At 40.2% G+C, this 12,692-nt stretch overlaps 1 protein-coding gene across 11 annotated transcripts in view; it reads left to right on the top strand.

The window, feature by feature from the left end:
* ENOX2 (ecto-NOX disulfide-thiol exchanger 2) overlaps nt 1-12,692 on the top strand; it is a 303,381-nt gene that overhangs the window by 108,498 nt on the left and 182,191 nt on the right. For 7 of the 11 annotated variants that reach the window (XM_070462305.1, XM_070462304.1, XM_070462300.1 and 4 more), the window contains one exon: nt 3,359-3,502. The exons of the other annotated variants lie outside the window; for them this stretch is intronic. The gene's annotated coding sequence lies outside the window, so the exon portion shown is untranslated. The remainder of the gene's footprint in view (nt 1-3,358; nt 3,503-12,692) is intronic. 11 annotated transcript variants of the gene reach the window in all.

The raw sequence follows: 12,692 nt of genomic DNA, 5'->3' as shown, positions 1-12,692 counted from the left end.
CTATGACTAAATACATTTAATTCATCAGATTTTGTTCTTGGACTCCTTCAGTTTTTAGAAACCAGTACAAACAGCAGTAACAGGTTCAATGATGAAAGTAAGGTACATCCTTGGAGGGCAAATTCAGACCAGTCTCCTCACATTCTACGTCAAAAATTCAAGACATTATAAATGGAAACTAGCAGTTAATATTTATTGAGCATCTGCTCTATGCCAGATGTGATGCAGAATGTTCTACATACATGACATCATGTAATCTTAATTTTAACAGTCCCATGAGTTAGTGTTACTAGCCTCCTTTTACAGCTCATAGCTCTGAAGCTCTGTAAGATCCTCAGTCATCTACTTAATAAGGCAGAAAAATGGACTAATATATTATTATATGAAATTATCAAATGCAAGATAAAAAAATTTTCTGATTAACCATTATTAATGAGAACCTCCTAATCCCACTCATTCCTTTCAATCAAGATTTTACCATCCTGTAGTATAGTATTCAAATGATGGAGATGCATTTGAAATCTAATTATTTTAAGTAATATTGATATAATCAGCATCAGAACTTTTAAGCTGTGTCATTAATTCTTTATTCTAACTACATGAGTTCATAGAATGAGTCAGCTACCCCACCTTATTGAGAATTCATTCATTCAACACTCACTATGTGCCAGGCATGGTGCTAGGCACCAAGATGCTAGAGATATGGCTATAGCAGAGAAAGAGAGACAGATCCTCCTTAGAAGAGCTACTTACAAACTTCAAACTTGCCAGGGAAAAGTTTGTTTTAATTCACTTAGAATATATATATGTTTGCTTATCTTTGCAACAGCCCTGTGAAGTGTTATCATTCCCCTTTTACACGTTATGAAGGTAAGACTAAGGGCAATTGTATGAATTGCCAGAAGCTACCCAGATAGGACTTCCCTCATAGCTCAGCTGGTAAAGAATCCGCCTGCAATGCAGGAGACCCCGGTTTGATTCCTGGGTCAGGAAGATCTCCTGGAGAAGGGATAGGCTACCCACTCCAGTATTCTATGGGCTTCCTTGGAGGCTCAGATGGTAAAGAATCCGCCTACAATGTGGGAGACCTGGGTTTGATCCCTGAATTGGGAAGATCCCCTGGAGGAGGGCATGGCAACCCACTCCAGTATTCTGGAGAATCCCCATGGACAGAGGAGCCTGACGGGCTACAGTCCATGTGGTTGCTGAGAGTTGGACACGACTGAGCGACTAAGCACAGCACACCCAAATAGAAAATGATAGAGCCAGGATTTGAACCCCAATCTCTCAGGCTTTGAAGCATATATTGTTTCCACTATAATATTCTATCTTCCATGGACCTTGTTTTGATCAGCCTGATATCACAGAAAGAAATACCAAGAAAAATTTTAGTCTTAGAATAGTACACTAATCCTTTTGGACTCTGTGACTATTCAAGTGCAAGAAATACATTCATTTGTAAATTATATAAAAACTAATCTTCTTTGAAAATAGTCTTGGTCATGATCTGAAAGTTTTTTAGTGTTAGTGTTAGGTGCTCAGTTGTGTCCGACTCTTTGTAACCCCGTGGACTGTAGCCCACGGGGAGAAGCCAGGCTTCTCTGTCCACGGCATTCTCCAGGCAGCAATACTGGAGTGTGTTGTCACTTCCTTGTCCTGGTGATCTTCCCAACCCAGGAATTGAGTCTGGGTCTCCTGCATTGTAGCTGGATTCTTTACAGTCTGAGCCACATAGCAATTATTTGTTTCTTTAGTTCTGTTCATGGTAGGGATTTAATAGGACATGGATAGGATGCAGTGAATGGTTGAGTTAAGATACAGATGCAAGTTTTCATTCTTTCACTTTGCTACTCAGATGATGTAAAGGAAAATGTTTGACAAGTCCCAGAAGACTTTTTAATGGAGGTGTTCCGAGTGGAATCTGATTGCAGAACAAATGGTATTTGTTCCATGGGCTGAAAACAGCATAGAGATACTTTTCATTAAAAACAAGAATGTAAAGCCATTTTGTTAGCACCTTAACATTCATTTTACTGAAATTTGGTTGACCTTTAGCTGACTGGATTTCAAATTTTCATTGACATTTTACAACATTTCTTTAAGAATTGTACAGCTGTGGGCTATAGAAAAATTGAGAGTTAAAGAGTGAGCCATAGCAAGCCAACTTGATTCCTCTTTTGATAGGATTAGAGGACCAGTAGATAAAAGACTTAGGAGAGATCACCTAACTTTGGATTTTTAACAAAGCTCTTGATTCCACATTTCATGAAGCTTTAATTGAAACACTTGAAATTCCAGGTTCTGATGCCAGAGGAGTAAGAAACTATCTCTGTTTGCCCCTGACTGAAACAGATAAGACTTGGGAATAAAAAATGACTTCTGCCATTTTATATTGTGCAGCAGCGACTAGTAAAGTGACCATGCTCTGAGATCATTTGAAGAGGATGGGATTAATACTACCCAAACCTGGGTTGTAATTTCCCATCATTCCAACTACTAAATAACTCCCTCGCAAGTTTTATATCTTTGTTTCCTTTTCTAGTTTGCTTATGGTTTTCTTTTTTGGAAATCCTTATATTATTGTTGGCAGTGACTTTAACACCAGGATAGGTGGGCTACAATCCAGGGGGTCACAAAGAGTCAGACACAACTGAGTGACTAAGCACACACACACAGTCTAATGTTACATCTGCATCAATTCAACAATCCTTGCAATGAAAGAAAGGAAAAAAATGTCCAGAGATAATCTAAAAAATATGTGACCAAACTTGTCAAAGGAAGAGTAGGTCCATCCATAGCCACATTTAAAGAGGGTCCTAGCTCTTTAGGCTTCCCAGGTGGTACTAGTGGTAAAGAACCCACCTGCCAATGCAGGAGATGTAAGAGACGTGGGTTCAATCTCTGGGTCAGGAAGATCCCCTGGAGAAGGAAATGGCAATCCACTCCAGTATTCCTGCCTGGAGAATCCCATGGACAGAGGAGCCTGGAGGGCTACAGTCCAGAGGGTCACAAAGAGTTGAGACATGACTGAAGCAACTTAGCACGCAGCACTATCTCTTTCAGGGAGGTGATAGCCATAATGTTAATTTATGGTCATAAATGTTAATTTCCAAGAAACAGGAGGGATCTTACAAATGACAGAGCTGCAGTCTTATAAAAGCCTATATTTTACTTCTGTACTTATCAACAAGAGCTGTAAAAATGGCAGAGGGCAACTAATTGGCTTTTAAGGAATTTGCCTCTTACTGCCAAGCTTTTAAGATCTAGACAGCGTTCCTCTCGTGGCTCATACAATAGAACCTAGAGACATCCCAGTCCTTAATGGAGTCTGGATTTTGGCTTTCTTTTTCTTCTTTAGGGTTGAACCAGCTGCCCTTTGACCCTGTCAGCAACAACAAGCCCCTGCAGTTTGATAGTGCCAGTGGCCCTCTGGTCACAGAAGGCCTCACTAAGAATGGAGGAGAGTCAAGCAAGAAAAGAAAGAGAACAAATGCTCCTTCAGGTAAGCTAGGCAATAATCCACGCTCTTAGGCCAGTGCCACCGAGCCAGCGCTGTCCCGGAGCCTGTTTGTGGTGGGCACTGGCCTAGGATTTGTAAGAGCTAGAGAAATGAGAACGAGGCCCCTGCCCTCGAGGAACTCGTGGTGGAACAGAGGGAGGGAAAAGCACATACTTGAGTAACTCTAATCATAGAAGAGAGTATTGTCAGTGCTGTGGTAAATGTGTAAAAGGGAAGAAAACCTATGGGAGCACAAACAGGGGATGAGTTTCAATCAGCTTTGGGCATCATGGAACACTTCAAAGCAGACATGGCATCTGTAGCTGGCCCTTGAATGGATAGGCTTAAGACAAGAAGAGATGAATAAAAAACATTTGACTTATGCAGAAAGAATTACATGAGTGAGTGATGTCACTGTACATCTTTCTTTGTATGTACAAGTAGTAGGAACCGTCACTTATACTCATGTGGATAACTGCCTATATTTGCATCTCCCCACCCCACCCCTGTTTCCCCCAGTACACACCATGCCCGCATGTGTTCCATGCCCTCATAGCTCTCTGAGAACAGCTGATGAACAGATTGTTCTAAATCCTGTATAACAGCTAACTGAATTTTTAGCCTCCCCTGCAATTCCCCCATCGTTCATGCTCTGTTGACCTAGTCGCATGTTATATTTCTCCAAAACAAGTGGCGGGGGGGAATGGGAGAACCAGATCTTCACTGATCACTTCAAATATTAAGTGATTAAATATTAAAATATTAATATAAATATTAAAGTAAGAGAAAATATTTGTTTAAATTTCATCTCTTTGTTACTTGGCTATTTATTCATTTGAAAATAGTATCTGTAATCCATAGAGACTGATCTGAGATTTTAACATAGGCCTAATAGACATGTGCATGGGGTTTGGGGTTTTGTTTCATTCAGTCTTTTACTATTACTTTGACATTCGCCTTATAAAATGGAGCATGTTTACAAACGTACAACGTCATACCTGACTCTTAGATCATAGGTCTTTCTGCTTATAAATCAAGATATTTGTTCAATACAAGTTTGGAAAACAAAAATACTGTAAATCATTAGCTATCTAGACCCCTCGAGAAAAGTGTGAGTTTTTGGTTTGTTTTTTGGATTTTTTTTTTTTTTTTGGAAAGACATAGTATACAGCTAAGGAAATGGCTTGAGTTGTAATCCTAGCTTGCTCTGTCTGTGCCTGCGAGTGGGTTTCTTAACCTCTCTGACTTTCACTTTCTTCAACTGTAATGTTAAAAATAGCACTAAAACCTCTTAAGATTATTAGTAGAGTTAAATGAAATTAGATAAATTATTTAGCTTGATATCTGCACACAATTCCTCTCTTAATAAATCCCTTCATAAATGTTGCTATTTTGTTATTATGATAATATTACGAACTTCATTGTTTTAAACATCAATGCATTTCACATTTTTAGGTTAAACATTGTGAATACAAATTGTGTATGTGTAACATCTGTCTTTTTAAGTCATATATCAACATAATCTAAACTTTGCTTGATCATTTAAATCCAAAATTCCAGTCATTAGTCATTGTACTGTGATGGACATGAGTTTGAGCAAGCTCTGGGAGTTGGTGATGGACAGGGAAGCCTGGCGTGCTGCAGTCCATGGGGTTGCAAAGAGTCAGACACGACTGAGCGACTGAACTGAACTGAACTGTGCTGCAACACTCTATTATACTTTTCTGAGTTTACTAAGGAATATAGACCTTTTCGCAGATCAGCCCCATTTTATCCACGTCCTGCCTCCTTTCTGCAGCCTGCACTCATCTCTAGTTTCTCTAACTGTCCCTTCTGTAACAGCCCCTTTTCTCTTCCTAATCAGTTACAAACTTTAAAAAAAAATAAAAGCAAGATCTCCAGGTTGGTGTGTTAAATGAATATGTTAAGTAAGAGTTAAATCAGCTGTGAGAGAACCTGCTATGTAGAGAGATACAAGATTTAAGGCATCAACTTTAAAACATCTATTTTGGCTGCTCTGACACCTTTTTTGATCACCTAGTTTTTCCACTGTGTTCATGGTGAGTGATGTGCTAGTTTAGAATAATACCTCCAGAACATTGGTTAGCTCACGAGGGTGGAGAAAAGGGGTATGTATTAATCTGAATTGTGAACCGACCTTTAAAGAATCACAGTTTTATTCCTAATGACCATACGCAGTGAGAGCGAAGTAACTGTTGCAGATATAGGATTTTAGCAGTAGATTATGTTAATCTATAATTAGCAGAATCAATTTGCATTCAAATAATGAATATGCGTAAGCTCTTAAAAAAACAGTATGCTCTTAAAAATAGGTGAACTAGGCCCCTGGCAGGCTAAATTATCTCCCTTGTAATCTTTTTCCCACTATTTCCTTAGTGGACCCTTTCTTTGTAAGTATAATAGTACAGTAGTAACTCCAGCCCGGGTTAAATTACCACAAACTCTAAATTAGTGTAGTCCAAATTAATGAGATTTTACTATACAAGGAGTCTCATAATTGTTCAGCTGGCAATCTTATGGTATTATAAATGAGCAGATTGTTTTCTAAGGGTATTTTCTTCCTATGCAGTTCTAGACAAAGGGAAGAGGGAATATACTTTGTGAATAGGAACTTCCTGCTTATTTTATCACCATTGCCTTCTTCCTAGCAAGAAGGAAAGCCAGGGGCTACCAGCCATTTCAGTTCTAAGCTGAGATACTCATGCAGCCATTACGTCACTCACCCCTGTGACCTCTTTGAAGCAAAACTCTCTCTCTCCCTCTCTGTCACTACACATGATGGAGAATTCCGTGCCTGCAGCTCTGGTTCCTCACCATACATTCTATTCTTCCTTCCCACCCCTCATACCTCACCCTTTTCTACAAACTGCCTCTCCCTTTTTATACTAGAATTGATCTCTTAAAGGTTGCCAGCAACCTCCGAATTGTCACAGTCAGTGGCCCTTTGGCAGGTCTCAGCTCCCTTGACCTGTTTGCTTCATTTCATGCTGTTAACAAGCTCGCCTTGCTTGAATTCTTTCTACTTCTGCTTTCCTTGGCAATACACTTTGCAGATTCCTCTTCCTTTTCTGATTCTTTCAAGCATTCTTTCTCCTTTTCTTCCTGCCTCTGCTTTAAGTGAGTATACTATTATCCACGGCCTTCCCTGGTGGCTCAAATGGTAAAGAATCCGCCTGCAATGCAGGAGACCCAGGTTTGATCCCAGGGTGGAGAAGATACCAGTCCAGTATTCTTGCTTGGAGAATCCCATGAACAGAGGAGCCTGGCCGGCTACAGTCCATGGGGTTGCAAAGAGTCGGACACGACTGTTCAACTAAGTATGCACGCACTATTATCCACATTTATAGGTAAAGAAATAAAGGATGAATAAACTTTCCTAAGAATGAGCATTTAGCAAGTTGTTTGACTAGACCCGCAAATCCAGAGCTTTTCTCTAACTACTTTCCCAGAAGTACTGTGTCTGTAGATATTAGAAGTCTGGGTCTGTTACTAAAATGCATAGTAAGCATTGGTGGCACACTAGGGAAATCTGTGTTTGTTTGAGAGTAAGGTGAGCAGCACTTGGATTTGATCATCTCTAGGATCCCTTCACAGAGAAGGCAATGGCAACCCACTCCAGTACTCTTGCCTGGAAAATCCCATGGATGGAAGAGCCTGGTAGGCTGTAGTCCATGGGGTCGTGAAGAGTCGGACATGACGGAAGTGACTTAGCAGCAGCAGCAGCAGGATCCCTTCAAAGGCAGAGATCCCATTGTCCCTTCTTTTCAGCTACTCCCCCAACAATTTTCTGTTTCCACCAAGGTTGTCTGCTACCTTTCTCCAAATAGGCAATGGGCCTGCCTACTTCAGGACCTTGCTCATGCCATTTACTTTGCCTGGCGTGCTTGTCCTCTTCTTTCATATGTCAAAATCATGTCCAAGGGACAGCACCTATTTATTACAAGTCATACCTTCTCCAGAAAGCCTTCTGGAGCATCCTAGTTAGAATTGTTCACTCATACCTCTGAAACTCCTTGGTCATTATATTCTTATGAATCACTTGCCACTGATTATAGACCACCTTGAACTATTGGCTATCTGTTCATACTAATGTATCTGAACTTTTCAACTCAGTCATCAGCCCATGATTGGAAGGGCCCCTGTGCCATATGCTTTTTGGCAGAGATACAGTCTTGCACATAACAGATGTTAAAGAAATGTTTGTTGACTGATCACATATCTGGCAGAAGAATTACTTTCCCTTTGCCTTAATATTCTCTGTTATTCTCATGTCATTTGCAGGGTAGACCTGTGCACAAGTTAGGCACTCATATCTAATGTTGATTAACTGACTGCCTCACTTGTCCCTAAAGGTCAGACTCGACATTCATGAGATTACATCCCGAGAGCAACCACACATTGAATCTGTGTGCTTGTGAAACAGATACCCAACCCTAATGGAATCTTTTCCTCTTAACTGGATGAAATTTCACTTGTGCCCAAGGGAAGCTAACAGCTGGAATTGGGTGTCCTGTCCCAACTCCTCTGTGGAGTAGATCCATAACCTGAATTATATATTAGTGTGTATTTGGCCATAAACTCTTTCTATGTGGATCTGGCTGCTTTGCACTCTTAAGGTGAGTTCAGAATTCATCAGTGTGTTTGCTCTCAAATTTCACCTTTTCCCCATGGAAATGTTTCCTGGTGATGCTGCAGCTGCACAGATTTTCTAAGATTGTGGTGAGTCCACTTATTCACATGGTTCTCTATGGCTAAAGAGTTAGAAACATTTTAAACCCTTGTCAAATCATAGTGCCAAGTTCCTGTCCAGGAGATACCAGCTGTCTCCTGGTTTGAGATCCACCTGGATTTGTAGAAGCAGAGATACCAACCCTTTTTGCAAATACTTCCACTGAAGTGGAAGAATCTATGAGTCAGCAAGGCCAACCAGATGATAACTAAAATTAAATGCACTGTTTTAAGCAGCAACATCACAGTACACTGGCATTCTAATAAGATGCCAGCTCATTGAAAGAGTGGGCAACTAACTTGGGGATAATTATGATACCAGAATGATCATCCAGATGTGGACATAGTCCTGCCTCTATTGCCTTCCCTCATAATTCTGTGTTGATAGGTTTGCGTTTAATTATGTGATGCCTAATACTAGCAAAAATAAGCAATTTTGCCAAAGTTCATGTGAATAATGAATAGCTCAGTATGAAAAAGGACCTTCAACCATTTTCCATTTGCAATAATGATTGAACCCTAAGAGTACAAGTTTTCCAGGAAGACCCTTCAGTTCAATGATGATTTGCATTGATATTGTGGTTCTTTCTCTTAATATATTTTCATATTCATTTCACTTTCCAGATGAGGTGCTAATAACCAGAGAGGAGACATAACTTTGACTGAAATGGAGTAGCATCACCAGGAATGTTAGGATATTCTAAGGACCTCCAGACAGTTTCTAAACTTGATCATAGACTCCTAACTCAGTTCTCACACTTTCCTTTAGAATTCCTAGAAGTCAGAATGAGACTTGACAATATAAAAGACAGTGAACAGTTCCAGCATTGCCAAGACTAAATTAACAAGGAGAAGAGGTTAAGTCAGACATAAAGAAGAACTATGTTGGAATGAGTTATCAGAGGAAGTTGTTTAAGCCTGCTTGGAAAAGAAATATAAAAATGGGATCAACACTCATCTGCCTGAGAGTACTTTTGTTCCTTTCTTACCTAGAAGAGGGGCAATGAACCAGGAAACTTTTTAATGACACTTTCAGCCCTTTGATTTACCTCAGCCTCACAAGGCTAAGACTTTTATTTCATATGTACTTTGAAGTCCACAAATGAAAGCATTGATTGTTTTTAAAGAAAGAAAATGCCACCATTTTATATCTTGGTGTGTGGTATTTCTAGCATGTCAGCTGAATTATTATATTGCCAAAGGCAAGAAGAGCCTGTTGTTCCTTGAGATGGAATTAAAATAAGAAAAAGAGTAGACTAATAGCCCTACTCAATTTCTTTAGTCCTTTGGATGTTTTTATCTGGTTACAGTTTCAAAAAATAAAGCCGTATCTTGATAACTAGAGGATCAAAAAAGTAAGCTGTCTTCTTTCTCAGTTCTGATAGAAACTCAGTGTGAAATTTTTCATCTTCAAGGACTGTCAGGAGGAGGGGAGATTGAGCTTGGCACAGAAGATGCAAAATAGAAGAATGCAAGCACACCTCTCTTAACTTGCTCCAACCATCTGAATAGCTTTGGAATGATTTTGTGACTTCTTTGTACCTCATAAGTTTTCTCACAGACCTGAAGTATGAGTCAGCCTCATGTGTTGGTAATATAGACGCTAATGATATAGGTGTTGAGTCATAGTATTTCAGAGTTGAAAGCAATCTTGTCTAACTCCATCATTTTCACAAATGAAGAAACTGAAAGCCAGAGAACGGACTTTTCTAAAGTCTTGTGATTAATTATGAATAGTAGCAGAACCAGAACTGCTTATTACCAGACCTTTATAATCATTTCAAGTTGGCTAGGACTATGGCATGTGATTGATTCATTTGTATTGAAGCAAGTTTATCTGTGACCTAGAGGAGTTGCCTTTCTCCATGCTAGTATCAATATTGCATGATTTGTAGCAAGCTAATGCCACCTCACGTGAAGAGTTGACTCATTGGAAAAGACCCTGATGCTGGGAGGGATTGGGAGCAGGAGGAGAAGGGGATGACAGAGGATGAGATGGCTGGATGGCATCACCGACTCGATGGGCATGAGTTTGAGTAAACTCCGGGAGTTTGTGATGGACAGGGAGGCCTGGCGTGCTGCGATTCATGGGGTCGCAAAGAGTCGGACACGACTGAGCGACTGAACTGAACTGAACTGAACTGAATGCAGTGGTATATAGGCCCCATATCTGTTCTGTCTGCCACACAGGAAAGGGCCCTTTGGCCTCAAACTAGAAGTTGGAGGCTGGGAAACACCTATGAGGAAATTGCTTTTGTAGAGCTACAAGTTCAGCAGCTCAGCAAATCACAGAAGCAGCTCTTTGTGACGCCTGCTTACTTGGCAGGGAACAGTTTGTTTCCCCCATCCCAGCCTACCCTACGGCCACTGCATCCAAATAGGAAAAAATTTCATTATCGTGTTTTATCTGTTATTTAAGCTTTGTTGCATAATTTTGTCTAGAGGATCTCTTTCAATTTCTCGATTTTGAGTGTGAGGACTTGTCTGATAAAAATCAGTTTTAGGTCAGTAAAATCCAATTTCACAGTAAAAGGGTTCTTGGATTTGGAAAGGTTGTTTCTCTCCTGTTAGCTTAGTAAAGTCATCAAAGCAAGTGTTGTTCTTGACTTTGAGGCCTATATGGGCCTCCGTGGCCTCACTGGCCTCAGAGAGAAATAAGCATACTTAGACATGTTATAAGAATACTGAAGACTGTGAGTTTAGTACTCGATTTGTCACTTGCAAGTCTTTGGACCCAGGGCAAATCACAGAAGCCTTTTCTAGTTGCTACTTCTGATAAGTGGGAAAAGTGTTTAGAAAACTATCAGATACTACTTTTTTTTTTTCCATTTATTTTTATTAGTTGGAGGCTAATTACTTTACATCATTACAGTAGTTTTTGTCATACATTGAAATGAATTAGCCATGGATTTACATGTATTCCCCATCCCGGTCCCCCCTCCCACCTTCCTCTCCACCCGATCCCTCTGGGTCTTCCCAGTGCACCAGGCCCGAGCACTTGTCTCATGCACCCAACCTGGGCTGGTGATCTGTTTCACCCTAGATAATATACATGTTTCAATGCTGTTCTCTTGAAACATCCCACCCTCGCCTTCTCCCAGAGTCCACAAGTCTGTTCTATACATCTGAGTCTCTTTTGAATCATTTGAATCAGTTCTAATGAGATGGATGAAACTGGAGCCCATTATACAGAGCGAAGTAAGCCAGAAAGATAAAGACCATTACAGTATACTAACACATATATATGGAATTTAGAAAGATGGTAACGATAACCCTATATGCAAAACAGAAAAACAGATACTACTTGTTTTTTTTTTTTTTTTTTAAATTTTTATTAGTTGGAGGCTAATTACTTTACATCATTACAGTAGTTTTTGTTATACATTGATATGAATTAGCCATGGATTTACATGTACTCCCCATCCCAGTCCCCCCTCCCACCTCCCTCTCCACCCGATCCCTCTGGGTCTTCCCAGTGCACCAGGCCCGAGCACTTGTCTCATGTACCCAACCTGAGCTGGTTATCCGTTTCACCCTGATACTACTTGTATAGTTGCTACTACTGCTGCCTGTCGTTTGCGAGTGTGGGTGTTCTTTCAATTCTGAGTCAAACTGAGAGCAGACACAAAAAGCCACTTGAGGAACAAGATCTAGCATCAACTTTATTATAAGTAAAACTATAAGAACATGACTTGGCCTAAGGCCTAATGAAGCTTCCTACCATCTCCTGCTCCAAATCTCTACATTGATACTCACCGATAGGGAAGATTGAGTCAGCAGAACAGACCATTTACCTTATCATTGTCAGTGAGAGTGATGCCCTAGGTCACAATTCAGTGGAAGCTAGAAATTAAGAGCAAGATGGGCCTCTGGGCATGACAACTGGAAAACAGTACCTGTGCCCTGACTAAGTGCTGCTCACTTTAGAAGAGAGAAAAGGTCATCTTCAACTTGAGGACATTTTGACCTGAGAGCCAGAATGAAGAGGTTAAGCCAGAAATGAGCACTTATTTTTATTCTAATCTTACTAATCAGATAAGTGGATGTTCCTCCTGTGCCAAGGAGCAAGCAGGGATGGAGAGACAGCCCAGAGAAGTTTCTATATTACTGTCTGTCCTCTCTCACAAGTAGAATGAATGTTCTCTCCTCCCCATGGAATGATGCCAAGTGTGATGGGAACCTCCACTGTCCCAACATTGCTGTTTATTTGCAGATAAATATGACTTTGGATTTTTCTATTTTCAGAATTCTTTTTAACCCAGGGGAACTAGCAATGACAGACCATTGCAAGGTACAAAAAAACAGGGTTGTTCTAGCACCATGTGTTATGTTTAGATTTTTACTTCTCCATGTATAAAGTCAAGACAAATTCCAGATGGAATTCAACTTTCTATCATCTGATTTCGCCTGAGAGTAATACCTTACAGGGAGGAGATTTCATTCT

This window comes from Odocoileus virginianus, unplaced genomic scaffold (genome assembly GCF_023699985.2).
Source record: "Odocoileus virginianus isolate 20LAN1187 ecotype Illinois unplaced genomic scaffold, Ovbor_1.2 Unplaced_Scaffold_2, whole genome shotgun sequence".
NCBI classification, from domain to species: Eukaryota; Metazoa; Chordata; class Mammalia; order Artiodactyla; family Cervidae; genus Odocoileus; species Odocoileus virginianus.
The sequence above is the reverse complement of the archived record's forward strand: the minus strand, read 5'-3'. Positions and strand labels throughout refer to the sequence as shown.